Source organism: Pezoporus wallicus, unplaced genomic scaffold (assembly GCF_028554395.1).
Source record: "Pezoporus wallicus isolate ANWC-B61680 ecotype Strahan unplaced genomic scaffold, APGP_CSIRO_Pwel_v1 contig_4816, whole genome shotgun sequence".
In the NCBI taxonomy this organism is placed as follows: domain Eukaryota; kingdom Metazoa; phylum Chordata; class Aves; order Psittaciformes; family Psittacidae; genus Pezoporus; species Pezoporus wallicus.
The window spans coordinates 5,111,737-5,128,044 of record NW_026640990.1 but is presented as its reverse complement, the minus strand read 5'-3'; the positions used below and the strand labels follow the sequence as shown (position 1 = coordinate 5,128,044).

Genomic DNA, 16,308 nt, shown 5'->3' with positions numbered 1-16,308 from the left:
GTACAGTATATTTTATATAATATATAAGATATACATTATATGTAATACATTCTTCTCTATTAAGAATACTAAACCCCCCCGAAATCTCTTGACCTATACCTCTTGAGAATCTGTGCAGTGAGGGAAGGATGTCAGCATGGTACTTGTCCTCCATCTGAATGGTAGCAGTCCAGAATGAGGAAAGCTGTGCCAGAAAGCGTCTATCCAGAAGCAGCTGCTTGGTACTTTTCTTGTGGTGGGGTGGAGCAGCTGGGCTTTACGCCTGTCAAATCTACTTGGCAGCTAATTTTGAAAGCCACCCACTGTTAAAATCTCCACTGCTGCTTCTATGCATTAATGACTTGTCAGCTGTGCGATACTGAAGTACTGCTTTCTTCGTGCTCACTTGAATGAGTTATGGAAGGCATAATTAGAGTTTTATCAGTTTCTTGTTCTCCTTTCCCAGAATTCCAGCAGCTTCTTCTGGGTTTCATCATGAATCGTATGATGTGCCGTGAAGTCTCAGTGTCCACCTTGAACTTGTAGCAGCATGGAGAACCCCCAAAATGTGAAGCACCTTTTCTGAAAAAGTATTCCAGTAGTTCAAACATTACTGTTTAAATACACGTCTTTGTGTGAATAGAGTCTGTTCTACAGCTGAGACATAGGAGCTTCAGGTGAAATAAATGTCTGGATGAAGTCAAGATGATGCAGGCAGGGCCAAATGCTATTTTGCTAGGTTAGGGTGTTCTGCATTTTGCAAATTACTGAGAATCTGAAGAAAGATTTTTGGTGGTATCAAGAAAGTGTATACTATGGCTCCACCAGACTTTTTGTTACTGGTATATAAACAAGGCAGCTGTTGCTTCTTAGGTCTCCTTTTTGGTGGAGTGACTCCACAGAGCATTTTTGTCATGTCATGATTGTGTTGTGGTATTTTAGCTTCTCCTTGGTCTACGACAAGAACTGGTGACCATGAAATAATATTCCCTTGACTTCTGGTAATTTCTTGTAGCACTTCACTACTTCTTGCAGCAGTAGCAGCAGGTCTTGTCATTGGGTGTGATGTTTCACAATTTTTAATAAGTGAAATAAGTGATAGTGGGGGATCTTGTGTTGCTAGAGTCAAAAACAGAATTAACACCGTGGATTGAGGAGAAGACATAGAGGAAGACTTTTTAGTCCTTTTAGTCCTTGTGGTGTGGAAAAGGATGTTAATATTTGGGATAACAAGAACATTGAATTGAAAAACAAAACCAACTTCCTTATTTTCTGAAAACCAAACTCTTTAGTAAAACCACTGTGTCCTCTTTCCTCTATTCCTGGCTTCACTGTCATAACAGCACTCTCCTGAAGTGCTTGCCATTTCCTTTCATGTGTGTGTTTGTATGGGAACATCTGTTACTTTCTGAACTCCATGTTGCAGCATTTATGTTGACATGGGTTTCATCAGCATTTCTGAGGCCCTTCTTAGATTTGGTGGCTCTGAGTGTGCCCAGCTGGACCTAAAGAACAGAAACGTTGGTTGTGCCACTCATGACAAGAATTAAGATGTGAGTAGACAGTAACCACAGGCTAATTGGAAGCCTGTGTATTTTGGGAGCATTGATGGGAAGAGAAGTATAGAGGAGGAAGCTGCTGAAGGAACAGATTTGTCTATTCTGCTCATTAGTTTTCGTATCCTCTTTTTTAAAAAAAAAATTAAAAAGAAAAGGCATTTCTTTTCTTTTACATGCCACATCCAGTTGTCTGCAGTGGATTCAAAATCCATTCTCTCTGTGAGCATGCAGAGACCAGGGATGGGTGTATATTATTTTACCACTTCCTTTCTTGTACCCTTGGATTAACATCCTTCCAGCTGCTGACCAAACCAGGAAATAGAGTCAAGGGCTAGAAATGGCAAATACACTTCCGATGACTTAAAAGGAAAAGCAAAAACTTAAACTGAAGACATTTGTGTTTCTCTTCGCAGTGTGTGTCTCCTGTTAGGATGATGTAATTCTTAACCAAATGATGAACAACACTGATACCATTTAATTTTTTGAAATTCATCAGGTATTGAGAAACAGCCACTTGGTTATATCTGCGGTTTCGCAACACTTCTGTTTTTCTATCCTCTGCTGCATGGAATATTCACATAAATGGGGAAAGGACATACAGTGAAGCTTCGTTTTATGTTTGGGGGTTTTATTTGCTTTTCTTTGCAGTAAAGCATGAAGTTACTTGAACAATAATTATCGATAATTCTTTAAGATATTTTGTGTGCATTGCATGTCTGAAGCATTATTACATAGAATATATTTAATACTGGAAAGTGAAATAATGTTAAGAACTGTAAGCTTAGGGCTATATAAAGCCTTCAGAAACAAAAGCAATGTCAGAAAAATATTCATTAGTGTGACTTCATAAGTTATCAAAATGGTTTACTGTTGATTAGGGAATGGGTCCTTGTTTGAAAATAATATACTTTAGCAGTAATTAATATTTTACTAGAGAAACGTGGCTGACCTCACCTAACCCTGAGTACGTCTGACTTCTTATTTACAGATAGGTGAATTATTAACACAATCAATGATACAGTGTTAATTTTTTGTCTACTGACTGTCTTAGGGTCTATAGCAGTCATGGGTAAAAAAAAAGTATTTTATTAGGCTTTTTGGTCTTTTATTAGCTGCTTTTGTATTCCATTTTGATGGTTTTATGGAAAATACTTGGTCTGTTAATTAAGCAACTTTTAGAAATTTACATGAAACCTCTCAATATCCACTTTTTAATATAACTGCTTAAGCAAAAAAAATGTCATGTGTAATGCATCATTCTGAAAAACTCTTGACTTTAATTTAAAAGTGGTTTAATTTAAAATTTCTCATCAGTTTGAATCTTAAGACATTGGGTAAGTACCTAATTTCTTTTAATAAATGATGCAGAAATATAATTCTGTTCATGGCTTTAATTTCAGATGGCTTTGAAAAATTCTTACATATCTCACTGCAGGACTTTGCTGGGATTTTAAATGCATATACTGAATAGCTACAAACTATATTAGTACCATCACAATAAGAATGAATTCTGATTTGTAGGGCTTACTGAATCACTGTTTTTGGAATCAGTGAAACATTTAGCTGAATCCTGAAATGAGCTGAATAGCACTTCATATAGTTCACTGATGAATTTAGCCATTTTGAAAGTATATTAATAAAGCTATATATTATTATGAATACAACAAGAATCATTTTATGTTCTTTATAGATTATTTTTTTCATTTATTTTGCATTTAAGAGTATAGCTGGCTCTTTAGAGAACAATGTTCCTAAGTGTTTTGGTGTATTTGTCTGGAATAGGCTGTATTCTAACAGGTCTTCTAGTGACGCTCTGTTACCAAGCTAAAGCCTTTTGTTGTTTTGTTCCAGTATTACTATATGTCCAGGTAGAGTTTTGCTTATAGTACTTTTACTATTCTAAATTACAGTGCTTTTAGTACTCATAGTACTTTAGGTACTCTAAATGATTAATAAAACTTTATTTATTGCTTTGAAATTTAAAGTCAACTTCTTTTTTTATATCTTGATTATCTGAAGTACCACAGAAATGCTGGGGTATGTCTCTGTAGCTTAGATTAGTTTGAAGATTCACTAAAACCACTTTCCCATTCAGAATCGTATTAGCAGTAGATTGTATGTGAAGAGGTCTTGATACCTCTGTAAATTACTGCTGTAAGATTGCCAGGATCATATCCTTACTGAAGTCTGAGGCAAGATGCTGATAGTTTTAAACCTGAAGACTGGGCAGTACATCCAGCTTTCAGAGTGTCTTCTTCTGTAGATTACTCAGGACAGACGTAGTCAATGCTGGTTTACTCTCTGGTTAGGAAGCATTTACGAGGTAGTTTGAATTCACTATTAATCCTTTATTGGAAAGTAGAGTGATAGATATTTGTATGCAGTCATCTTCTAAGACTTGGGGTGTAACTAATTTATCTGGATAAAATCAGAAATATTTGGGACAATTTGTTGACGATTGTGGAGGAATCAAATTGCCAAGGATGTCTTTTGGAACTTTGCCATAGTGGAAATGTAAAACTAAAACAGGATTACAGAATGTGTTTATTTATTAAGTCCTTAAAGCTTTATGGGTGTTTTCTTACTTCATAGTAAGATACTGGCTTCTGTCCTGTTGTATAAAAGCCAGTTGTGGGTTTGCGATTGCATCAGAACTTTTGTGGCAAGCTGACTTCTGTCAGGCATCACTTAGACAGAATTCTATGAACCTCCACTAAGTGCCATCCAGTTTGCTGGTGAGGGCAGCTGCAGACAGCAGCAGTATCTGATCAGTCAAAACTGGTGCAGTCCTAGCAGGATAATGTGTTTGACTCGATTCGTAGGTGAAGGGATTGCAGATGATTTCTGTAAATCTGGCCAGTATGTCTTAGTGTATAGAATCACCTGCTGTCACTCTTCACTTCTTTTTGTCCCCCTTTAAAATGTGGTAGGGTAGGAATGAAGCTCTGCTGTCTGTCTGAATGTGCAGCAATTTGTGTTTCCTTTAGATGTGCATAATCTTAGATGAGTTTTCCTTAGGGAAGAATTTATGCAGTTTTCCTTATGCTCCCTTATTAATAGTTTTGATCTTTTGTCTGATATATATATATGTGTGTAACCTGTATCTTGGCAGTTAACCTGCATATATAAGCACTGTGGTATTCATACTACTAGAAGGTTATGCTTATGGGGGGCTTGAAGGCATTCGTAATGGATCATAAGGTTTTTCTGTGACAAGCTATTTTCCTGTGTTAGTATCAAATTACCCAGTGAACTGTTATTAATCATATTTTGGCACATGGCTCTGAAATTACTGCCACTGCTGTAGAATGTCGATTTCGACATCTTTGGCTGCTGCAATTGCACAATCTATTAATGATAGACGTACTTGGAGTTCCTTCAATACAAATGACATTATTGGCATGCATAAAATAGCATGCTAGATTATTTATTAGAATAACCACTATATCTTTTATTGGGCTTTACAAATTCTCCTCAAAATATCTAACCTAAACTTACTTTCAGAGTGGCAAAATGACCTATGTCAATTCCTTAAATGTTCCAAGTGCATGTACAAAGTACAAATGAAAGCAGGAAGGGCAGCTGTTCCACGTGTCCAAACAGGGGAGATTAATGCTACTGGATGTCTTTTGACTGGTTCTCTATCTGCCTGCCTTTTGGTAACATAGTGTATGATATCTTACCTACCAAGAGAATTAGAAAACTACCTGTCCCAGGTCTTTGTGTTATTTTAAGCAAATTTTGGATAGTAGGGGAGAAAGACTGACTCTTCACCCACTTTTCCAGGATTCATAGAATCATAGAATAGTTAGGGTTGGAAAGAACCTTAAGATCATCTAGTTCCAATCCCCCTGCCACAGGCACGGATGCCTCACCTTAGACAGTGTTGCCCAAGGGCTTTGTCCAACCTGGCCTTGATCACTGCCAGGGACAAGGGGTAATGGATTAAAACTTAAACAGGGGAAGTTTAGGTTGGATATAAAGAGGAAATTCTTTCCTGTAAGGGTGGTGAGGCACTGGAATAGGTTGCCCAGGGAGGCTGTGAATGCTCCATCCCTGGCAGTGTTCAAGACCAGGTTGGGCAAGGCCTTGGGTGATATGATTTAGTGTAAGGTGTCCCTGCCCACGGCAGCGTGGTTGGAACTAGATGATCTTAAGGTCCTTTCCAACCCTAACGATTCTACGATTCTATGAGTCACAGTTTCCTTGAGCAGCCTGTTCCAGTGTCTCACCAGCCTCACAGTAAAGAACTTCTTCCTTATATCTAACCTGAATCTCCCATTTAAGATATACCCATTACCTCTTGTTCTAATTCTAAGTACTAATTCTAAATACTTACTTTTGTATATTAATGGTATTTTAACATATGCTTTAGTGTATGTATTTGCACTGTGGCACTGATGTTTTAGGCTCTTTAAGTAATAAAGTAAGGATCTGTTACTTATATATGGATGTTTCTGGCAAACTAAGACTATGAAAGATAGTCAATAGCTAGTTACTTTCTATTGGGGAAATGTTTCTCTTTAACATATATGGACCTTTTTCACTAGTTTGAAATGAACTGGAAGAGAGATGAAAATGGGCAATAACAGGAAAGTCATTGCAAGATTTATAAAACGCAGTAAATTCTGAATACTGTTGTTATGTTGGCCAGCAATAACATTTTGACTATAAAAAGTAAATTGAGAAAACCCAGTAACTGTTTATATCGAATTTCTTATGGAAAATAAGCCATTAGGCCAAAGCAGATTTGCTTCTTTATTTAATTTCTCTTTTCAACCATGATCCAAAACTGTTTGGAGCCAAGGAATATTGGTAACCATGCATGCACATAAAACCAGTCATGTTAATTTATCAAGAACTGAGGCTTATTTTCTATTTCCAAGGTAGACATGAGCATGTGGGTATGAGCTACGCACAAATTAACTGTAATAAGTAAGGCTAAAGTAAGGCTAATCAGTTTTCTTTTTTTTCCTTCTTCTTTAAAGCAATGTAATCTTCAAGCAACCTTCCCATTAGAGTAGTGGAAATAAGTTTTGAACAATCCATATGTAAAATGATTTTCAATCCTGTATGTTTTCAACTGTTGTAGTTCTTGGCCAGTGATTTTTATCATGCTCTTCAAGTAATTTCTTCTGCACAGATTTTTTTTTTTAATAGTGTTTTGGGTGTTCTGTGTCAGAGATTGTAGCTTGGATGCACCTTTGCTGAACCTCCCCCCACCCTCCTACTTCTTCAGTGGCTCTGATTGTGCACCAGACCATATTTTTCTCTTCTGTCAGGCAGATAAAACCCGTGTTCTCTTTGTTCCTTACATTTTACTGCTTATTGCACTGTCTTGCGGGTTAGTCACCCCCTGAGGGATGAGTTTGCAAGTGGGAACCATTATAGAGTGAGGGAAATAACGTTGTTCCCAACTGCAACCAAGTCATGAAATTCATTAGCAAAAAATTCATGTTTATGCTGTATGTGGAGAAAGGGCAGAGTTTCCACCACATGGGCATCGACTCAGTGCTGCTCTGCTTTGAGATTAACAGGACAGTTTGCAGATCTGAGTCATTTTTCCAGACTCATGCAAGGAATGACTTGCAGCAAGTTAATATTTCTAGGCTCAGCTTGCAACCATGGAGGCTGGAAATACAGTTTGATTACTGAGAAGGTCATTCTCTTGAGTAGTTTTGTGGCAGGAGGTGAGTTCATTTGTGATTTTCTACTTGTAGGAATCACAAGAATAGTAAAGAGGACTTTTTCCCCTCCCTCTTTTTGTCTGATTCCCAATCTCGATACGATTTTAGCAGTAATGCAAGAGTTTGACTATACATTACTCTGTAATTCCTCCTCTGTCTACTGGGATGGCTGCTTGGCTGAGAAAGGATTCAGTTACTTCTTCCTTTGCCCTCCAGGGTGTGCTGCTTCTTTTTGAGATAGGAGGTTATATCTCGCTGTTTGAAAGGAGATACCATCAGTAATGGGATAGGTGTGAAAGCAGTAGAGTTGTCTACTTAAACTGCTCATACTGGTTTCCAAGCTGTGACCGGTGCTTAGTTTAATTCTCTGCTGCTGTTTAATAACAGTGCAAGCAATCTTGGTGCTTTTAGAGCTGTCTCAGGGGCTTGTGTTGGGACAAGAGGCTGCTGACAGGGCCAAAAAGGGAATTGGGAATTCATGAGCAAAGAAAAAAGACTTCAGTGTGAGGAGAACTGAGGAAAGAGTAGTTTGTGCTGTTTACCGTTTCTTCTGGTGGTTTTGATTGGTTTTCTCCTGTTTCAGCATCAGTTTTTGCTTGTCTGGATTGAATTTGTTGGCATGTAAGACTCAGTTTCCAGCAGTTGCTGGTTCAGTCCCTGCCTGTAGCAAGAGTGAGGTATATGCTAAAACATAGCTTCTGCAGGCAAGTGACTGCCAGAATGTAAGGTCGGCATCCTCTGAATTAAGAGAACGGTTGCAGTAGCTCACTGGTGTCAAAAGGGGGAGGCTTTGTTCTCCCTGTTCTCTTCTCTGCAAGAGAATGAAGGTAGTTCACATGATTCTGCTCTTTCACCAGAGCTCATAGATCCTAATTGTTGAGATAAACAGAATCATAGAATACCTGGTGGTAGCTGTTGTCTCTATTTCACCTTTGAAAGGAGGATTACTGCTGCCACAGAAGACTGCAGATCAGAATACGATGGAGTCCAGTGGGTTCTTCCTTTTGTTCCTTTGTGGTAATATTTTCATGCTGTCATTTTTGCCATTCTTGGATGGCAGAGAAAATATGAGAGAATCCCTTCTTCTGATTCCAGGTGTGGTGTTGAATAGAAGAGTGGCTGCTGAAAAGAGTATGCATGTTTGTAGAGTCCCAGGTTACCAGTGAGGTACAGGTTTCATCAGGGCTCTCGGAGGAAAAACTGAAAGCAGGAAATCCCCTATGCTACTTCTGCATAACAAAGATGAAGGAACTGCAGTGGTGGTCACCCCAGAGAGAGCTATGTTTTGTTTCATAAATTCACAATATAATCTAGGTTTGAGGAATCACATTTTTTTTTTTTTTTTCTGTAATGCCAAGAAATTCCTCACTTCAGACACATAGGACGACAAAGAGATACACTAGTTAGCTCCATTCTTCTCTTCATCCCCAGTTCTTTTCCTCATTTTGCCAGGTCTTGTGCAAGGATCCATTTCACAAGACTGATGACTGTAGGGAGGTCATCTTGGCCAGATTGGACAAGTTCTCTGGGTAGTATAGAGAAAGCTTTTCAATACCAGTATTTACTAAACTTTTAGGAACTGAGCAGTGAGGCACACTCTTCTTAAGTGGTGTTAGAAAAGGCTAACTGGATTTCTGAATAAGTTCACAGATGTATGTAACAGTCTGCGATGAGTGTCTTCCTGTGGGCGTAATAGATAAAAGGTCCTCTGGACCACACTATGAATCCTGTGTCAGAACAGTGTGTGGAACATGCACTTTGAGGTCAGGTGCAGGGCTTAGAGTACAGACACCTTGTCCTCTGCCACCTCCTGATTGCTAAAGCTTTGTGTTAAAAAAAAGCGCTGTTAAAACCTTTTCTTAAAGGTTTCTCACTAGCTTCAAATCTCCCTTCTCAAGACGCTCCCCTCGTGGGAACTCTGGTTCCACAGTCTGCTGAGAATTCAGCTTCAGTAACCTCAATTTTGTAAAGAAACTCAAAGCCATAATAGTTTAAACAAGACAAAAAAAAAAAAAAACCACCCCAAAAACATTACAAATGTAGACACAACATGTCACTGTGCCATTTGTTCTTTCTTGTTCCCTTTACAATTCCTGAGTGCCATTTGGTATTTATTCTGTCCTGTATCCTCAGTCCCTTTTTGTGTTATTCAGCTGTTTTCGTGGTGCTGGTACCTGCCTCGTGTAGGGTGCATACCCATCTATAGCTGTGCTTTCCACATGAGTGAGTTCAGAGGGCTTTGTGTTTTCTGTGAAGTATAGGACTGTTAACAACAAATATCTCCTGCAAGTAGTCTTCATTATTAATTCTCAGAGGACAGGATGTTTCAGTTGTTCAGTCACTCTTCACAGCTCTTACTTCAAAGCTGAATGTTGTGTTCCACCATTGCCTGTACATGGTCAGTCACAGCAGCTTGCAGGATATGCAGTATGCTGCTGCTTCCAGAACATGCTTCTTTAAAAGGGATGAAGCTAACACAGGAGATAGCTTGTGTTCAGTCACTTCACAAGGGTGCAGGCTCCATGGCTAAAGTGCAGGCATTTCCCATGTCTGATGATGTGCCTTTGTTGCAGCTTTGCTGTATGGCTGGTAACCAAGCTGCTGGAGGGCCTTTAGTGAAAGGAAGTGGGTTACAGTTGCTTGAACAACCTTCCTATCTGTAGCCCTGTCCCTGTGCAGCTGGAGAGACTGGCAGAGGCTCTAGCTTACTGTGAGTCACAGGTGACTAGTCCGTGATGCTCATGGGTATCTCGGGATGGGAGCTGACTCCTCAGAAAATCCCATTTCGGGTTGGTGGTGCAATTCCCAACGTGCTGTGCTCTGACACGTCACAGGAATGAGTTACATCTCTGGGAGGAGCATTCACTGGAACTTCTAAGAGGTTGAATATTACCATAAAGCCCAACATGCTCCTGTGATGCTGAACATGATGTTTAAGCCTCTTGTTCATCCTAAATTTGACAGACAGAGAGCCATTATTTGTATGGGAGGGAATAAGTTACTCAATGAAAATAACCGTCTCAGACATACATTATAAAGGTTAATAGTTTTTTGGAAGGGATTTTTCCTACATCTTGACAGTTTCTCTGCGTGATTTCAATGGCAAGACCATTGCAAATTGGTGTTTGTTAGAGTGTGCAGGGTGTATTAATTTGTCAAAGTTCTTATTGTAAAAACAGGAAGAGGCAGGAAAAAGCTTAGTAAGCTAAATACCAGAACAGCATGATGACTTGCACATCTTGGATTTATGGAGGACAAGTTGGAGAAAGAGATTTGAAAAAGAACAGAAGAAAGGCCAAAAAACCCAAAGAGATCTACAGATAGCTATATAACTGAATGGATGTTTCTGTTTATCAAGCCATGGAGTGCTAAAGATCTGTATGTATCAGTCATGCAGTTGACATCATCCTTTATGATAACTTTCTGGAGTAAAATGATTTCCTATTTTATATTCATGCTTATGGTACAGATCTCAAGTATCACTGGTGAAAACTTAGTCGCGTAAAATGTTCACACAGTTATTTGTTGATCTCCATGTTAGTACTAGTCCCAAAATGTATTTTCTGTCCCAGTTTACTGCTTTACCAGAAAAAACACCCCACAACTTACATCACTGCAAACTGAAAGTTAAACTTCTTGTTTGAGAGTCTGCCATAACATAGGAAGGGATTAATTAATCGTATATAAAAATATAAGCAGATAAAAAGTCTTGGTTTAACTCATGGATTTGTTTTTTCTTTAAGAAAGTAAGTATTAGAGATAAGAAATGCTTCTCTCTCTGGATGACAGTACTGTCTTGAAAAATACTATAAGTGATAGGTGAGCATGTAGCAGCTATTTTGAGGGTGGTAATGAGCAGGGAAATTAATATATTTTTCATTACTTGTTTCCAGCACTGTAGGTTAATGGAATCAATAGTGTCTTTCTGTTGTAGAACCACATCCTGTCTGGTTGAAAAGGATGGGATTATTAGCCAAATCTGTCTCTCTCTGACTTTCTTGTCAAGACAGGAACTGCTTCATGCCAGGCTGTCTGACAGCATTTCTCAAAAGCTCTTCCATCACATGTCCTCCTTTCTGCCAAAAGCCCTGGCTCATTTTCTGAAGGGTCGAGACGAGTGTTAGATTCTATGAAATCTGAAGGTGTGTTTTGGAAGTGGTTTTAATGACTTTGATGTCAGTGCTTTCACCACGGTCTGCTAGTAGCAAGCAGTTGATGCAAAACACTGGCATCTATTTACTTTAATTGGGTGTCGGGCATCTCTGATGTTTCTTTTGGGTTCTTACATGGTCAAGACGGATGTATGTTTTTACTGAAGGTGGTAAATTTGTAACATCCTTGCTGAGGTTGAAAGGCGATCTGCTGTATGCAGAATTATACTAGAGATTATTTGCGAGTCATATTCAAAGAGGAGTAGACTTAGAATTTACTGTCTGCTAATGTTGATCTGTTCTTTTGATTTTGGCAAAGTCCTGTGTATGAATCATATTTAATGGCACAGAGAAGGCACTGCGCTCTGTGAGGGAATGAGGCCGTGCGTGTTGCATCTGTTTGAGTCAGCAGCCAGCGTGTTCTGCTGCAGCTCTTGTCAGAACAGTCTGGAGGTTATTTGAGGGTACAGTGAGTCACCGCGGTGCCTTCTTCACTGATCATGAGTCTACAGGGTGACATGTGTCTCTAGCACAAACCTCTATTTGTTTGATTGTAAGAAAATGATTTAAAATAAAAAAGTGTGGTTACTTCAAAAGAAAAATATTTCTGGTTGGGGGGAACCCCAATAGTGTAAGTATGTCATATTTCTAGGTAGTGAGAGTCTCAGGTACAGGTAGAAAGATTTCTTTAATGTGCCCAAGGTCTAGCCAGTCCATTTCTATAGGACTTGCACTTTCTTCATATAAAAACAAGTCTGGTTGATATCCCTAATACTATATGTGAGCTTACTGCTTGAGCTGAGTAAATAGTTCTTACATGTAAGGCCAGAATTTTGTATGAAGCATAAGTATGAAATTAATTATGCATTAATTCTGGTTGTGGCCACCTGTCCAGTAAAGTTCTGAGAGTAACAGTGTATCAATTCATCCCAGTTTTATTTAACTATTATGGGAAAACTGATAAGCAGCTGAAGTACTGTAATTTCTCTTGCTAAATTGGTAAGAGTGGTGAAAGCAGAAAGAGGCCAACTGGGACTGACCATTAAAAAAGCATGCTTCCTTTCAGAACTGAAAATAAAACCTTTGAATCCTGAGTATCAAAACTTGTCTACCAGATAATTATGCTCATTTACACAGTCTTTCATCTCCTTCTAGGGACTGGTCTGAACAGTCTTCTGTTAAAAGCTGTTCCAGCTGCTGTGGTTGCCTTGCAGCACAGGTTTTTAGGCTCCTTAGCTCAAAAGGCATCTGACGAGGTAGGCTGGTTTTGAGCAAGGTCTTCTGGGTTTGTGTTCTGGGGCAGCCTGCCAGAGTTTCTGGTTCGTCAGTTGCTGGGAGGAACATAGCTGCTTGGCTTCTGAGCAGTGAAACACTTGGTATTCAATCTTGGAAGCTCAGGAAGATCCTCATCTCAGGCTATCATTTTGGTTTAGGAGAGAGAATATTTTAAAGTGACTACACATAGTTCCAGACAGGGGCCCCCACGCCTGCTGCTTTTTCGTGCCCTTCATTTGGTTAGTGAAATACGAAAGTTCAAATTAACACTTGTGATCTCTGTGGATTGGTATACTTCCATATGATGTAGTTTCTGTAATATTGGTTTCAGTTTTGAGTTTAGGAGATCGCAGATGAAACAACTCATACTTTTAAAGCCATTATTCAGGCTGCAAAATCATCCATTGAAAAATTGGAAAACATTTTGCTTGCTTACATGTGGATGAGGCTGGAGGATTAAATTTTCAGTCCTGTCCTCCTGAGAGGAACTGAACAAAATTGAAATTAAAGTTGCATATGTAATGAAAATAAGGCAGTATCTATGGCTAATATTCTTTCTTGCTCATCTCTCAAAATCCAGCAGATAGATGGTCCACTAGGTTGTTGTTTTTTTTTGTCAGCAGTGTTAGATGGTCCTTACCTGGAGCCTGGTGATTCACTGTGCATTTCCCATCATTCTCACACTTCTGACAATTTTAAAATAATGCAGGGGATGTATCTTTATTCTCCCTCCTGCCTATTACCCTGAGTCTAGTGCTAGGAATTGTCCAGAACGTGCTTATTCCTAAAACCTGAAAAGTTTGCTTAATAGCTAGGATGGGTAAAAGACAGATGAAAACAAAATTTCTGTGGAGTTCTACAAACTACCATGGTAGATTATGGCAGAGAACATTATATGAGATCTATTTTAATGACTGTAGCAGAGGCCTAGTTGATGAAAATCTAGAGTGTCTTTTAGTTGTTCTACATAAAAGTACTTTAAGTACTTCAGTAAAATATCCAGAGTATGGATTTTTACTGCATTTTTGTTGCACTCCCCCTTCAAAAAGAACCAACCCTGAGCAGATGGTATCTTGATACATGTTATATTAAATGTTAATCAGGAATTGAGTTCTTCCCTTCCATTGCTGATGCTATAAAAACAGAAATGATAGGTATCTTTTAAATATAAGCGTCACTTTTTAAAAATGTTTACTTTAGTTCAAGAGTTATATAAGGCTTGTTCCTAGTACTCCTAAAACATAATTTCTGCTCTACTTTCTAGCACCCAAAATAGTTTTCTGGTTAAAAAGCATTAACTATGAAGACATCTATACCTTGTTTTCCCCCTGTATAAAAATGTGTATCAATAATGCTGTGTGTTCAGATGGAATTGAAGTCAGGTCACTGTATTGTTTTATGCCAGTGTAGCACAGAATCCAAGAATGCTTTTGAACTCCCAAAAGAAAAAAATGTTTTTATTTATACTAAAAGCCATTTTTTGCGAAGAAACTGCAATACCTTTGTCTCCCTTTCTGTCCAAAAGGGTTTTGTTGGTAGAGGCTTCATAGGATGTTGTTGCCATTAAGACCGAACTCTTACAATCTAGAACTGTATAAATGCTGTCTTTAAATGTTCAGGAAACGTAAAGGAAATTTTTTCTTTGCTGAAGTGTATAGGTCTTTTGTATGATCCTGAAAATAATATCAGTATATCTTTTTCCTGCTCAGTCCGCATTTTAACAAGCTGCTTTGTTGGCAAACATCCTTCTGAACGGCCTCAGGAAGTATTTTCATGTGAAGTTCACCTGAGGCAATGATTCAGAATTCTGGTTGGTGTTTGTGTAGGACACCAAGGGGAGATTTAACACCTTGTGAGATTCAACACACAAAAGACTTTGTGAAAGAACATAATGCAACTGGAGAAAGTATGTCTTTTTCTCTGGTAAGGGGTACAGATTTCTGATGGTCTAAAAATACTGTTGCTTGCGGATTTCCTTGTTGTAAGTCAGCAGTTGTTCTACTATCTTTTTATAGTTATATCTTTTGATAGTCTCCCTATAAGCCTTGCCTTATTAATGCTTTCTTCTAATATTTTGTCTGCAAGACTATGGAGATTTTTCAGTAAATTTAAATAAAGGCTTTTGTACAGCAAGAATTACTTAAGGTTTTGTAAAATGCATGAAATAAATGCATTCCAGGTGTTCATCTAAGCCATCTTTTTAACTACTGACAGTAACAAAAGAAATACAGTCATTAGTACAGCCTTCTTTCTCAAATAATAGATCTCTACAAATGCAAGCTTGCTTCAGGACCCTAGAGTAATACTGTCAACTTAAAATGTTTTGTTATTTTGGCTTGTACCTGTCTCCCAAATGAGGTGCACATTGATTTCATTCAAATGTTGACAGTGTCAAGTACTAATGGATACACAGTGTTCTGGTAGATCAGATGTTAATCTAAAATAAATACTTCTAATTACAAATTTTTATGAACTTGGAGTCCCATAAAATGAAAAAATTCCCCTGACAAGCTCTCCACTTCGTAAGCCTCTCCGTGAAACTCTTTCATTCAGAAATGCATTGATGGCATTTTAAAAAAAAAACTCATATTTTGCTACTGGAGAACCACTAGCCCTCTAAAATAGCTAAGTCTAAATGCACACTTGATTGTTTACCCAGCATTTTAGCATCATTCTAAAGAGCGGGTAGTGATCTTATGCCCTTAACTGAACTTAACTATGGCTTGTTGTTTCCGTCTTGGTTTTAGCTGTAGTGATCAGCTGAGTAGCAGCAAGCAATAGGAAAAGAGTAAGTATAAGGACAAAGCAAAACCAAAAAATTATGAAGGTGTAGAAAGTAACAGCGCATGTCTACCTGGCATAGTAAATGCAGTCTGGGTACCTCAAGGAATGTATAGTAGAACTGTAAAAGTAAAGAGGGTCAAAATAAAATACTGAGTAACTACTAACTTCTCAGTCTTAAATGGGCTTGTCTTCTCTAACTTAGAAGAGGGTGGGGAGGGGGTAGAGTTTTGTATAGCAATGAGTTCTGTTGAGGTGGCATGTCAGAACTAATTGCCTTGAAGTACCAGTGGATGCCCAGTGAAACATCAGAAATGCAGATTCACAACAAGCAAAAGGAAGTACTTTATTCATAAAGGGAATAATAAAGGTACTCCCTTTATTATATGTACTGTCCTGCTGAATGCTGTGCTATGGTGGTAAAAAATATGCATGGGTATGGCAAGCAGTTATGCTGACTCAGGGAGAGGAAGATTAAATAGGATGCGGACTCTCACTCAGGAAGTCTGTCCATAAACCACTATATGCCAGTAGCTGCTAGATTGTTCTGTGTGCCCCTTGCCATGCTTGAGGAGGGGAAAGTGTGTTTGTGTGTGAGAACTGCTGAAACCAGGTAGTGACTTAGTCTGAACTAGTATTGCTGCTCATACTCTTATGAAGAGATGGGAATAACAGTAGCGAGCAGTTCCTTCTGCTATTATACACCACTTAGACAAGGTTTTGTTAGCTACCTTCTTTAGTACTTCTTTTTTAACTCTTAGGTTTCTGTTTTTTCTTTTTCTTAACATCCTTTGATGTGGTTTAGGGAGCTGTATGTGTGGTCAGAGAGGGAATTATGCTCTTCCATTTTCCATTCCGCCTCTCTTCTGAGTTTTT

General features: G+C 38.5%; 1 protein-coding gene across 4 annotated transcripts in view; it reads left to right on the top strand.

Moving 5' to 3' along the window:
• Positions 1-16,308, top strand: part of JMJD1C (jumonji domain containing 1C) — a 164,634-nt gene that overhangs the window by 63,486 nt on the left and 84,840 nt on the right. For 2 of the 4 annotated variants that reach the window (XM_057421587.1, XM_057421585.1), the window contains exon 1: positions 2,637-2,872. The exons of the other annotated variants lie outside the window; for them this stretch is intronic. The gene's annotated coding sequence lies outside the window, so the exon portion shown is untranslated. Of the gene's footprint in view, positions 1-2,636; positions 2,873-16,308 lie in introns of those variants that run through there. 4 annotated transcript variants of the gene reach the window in all.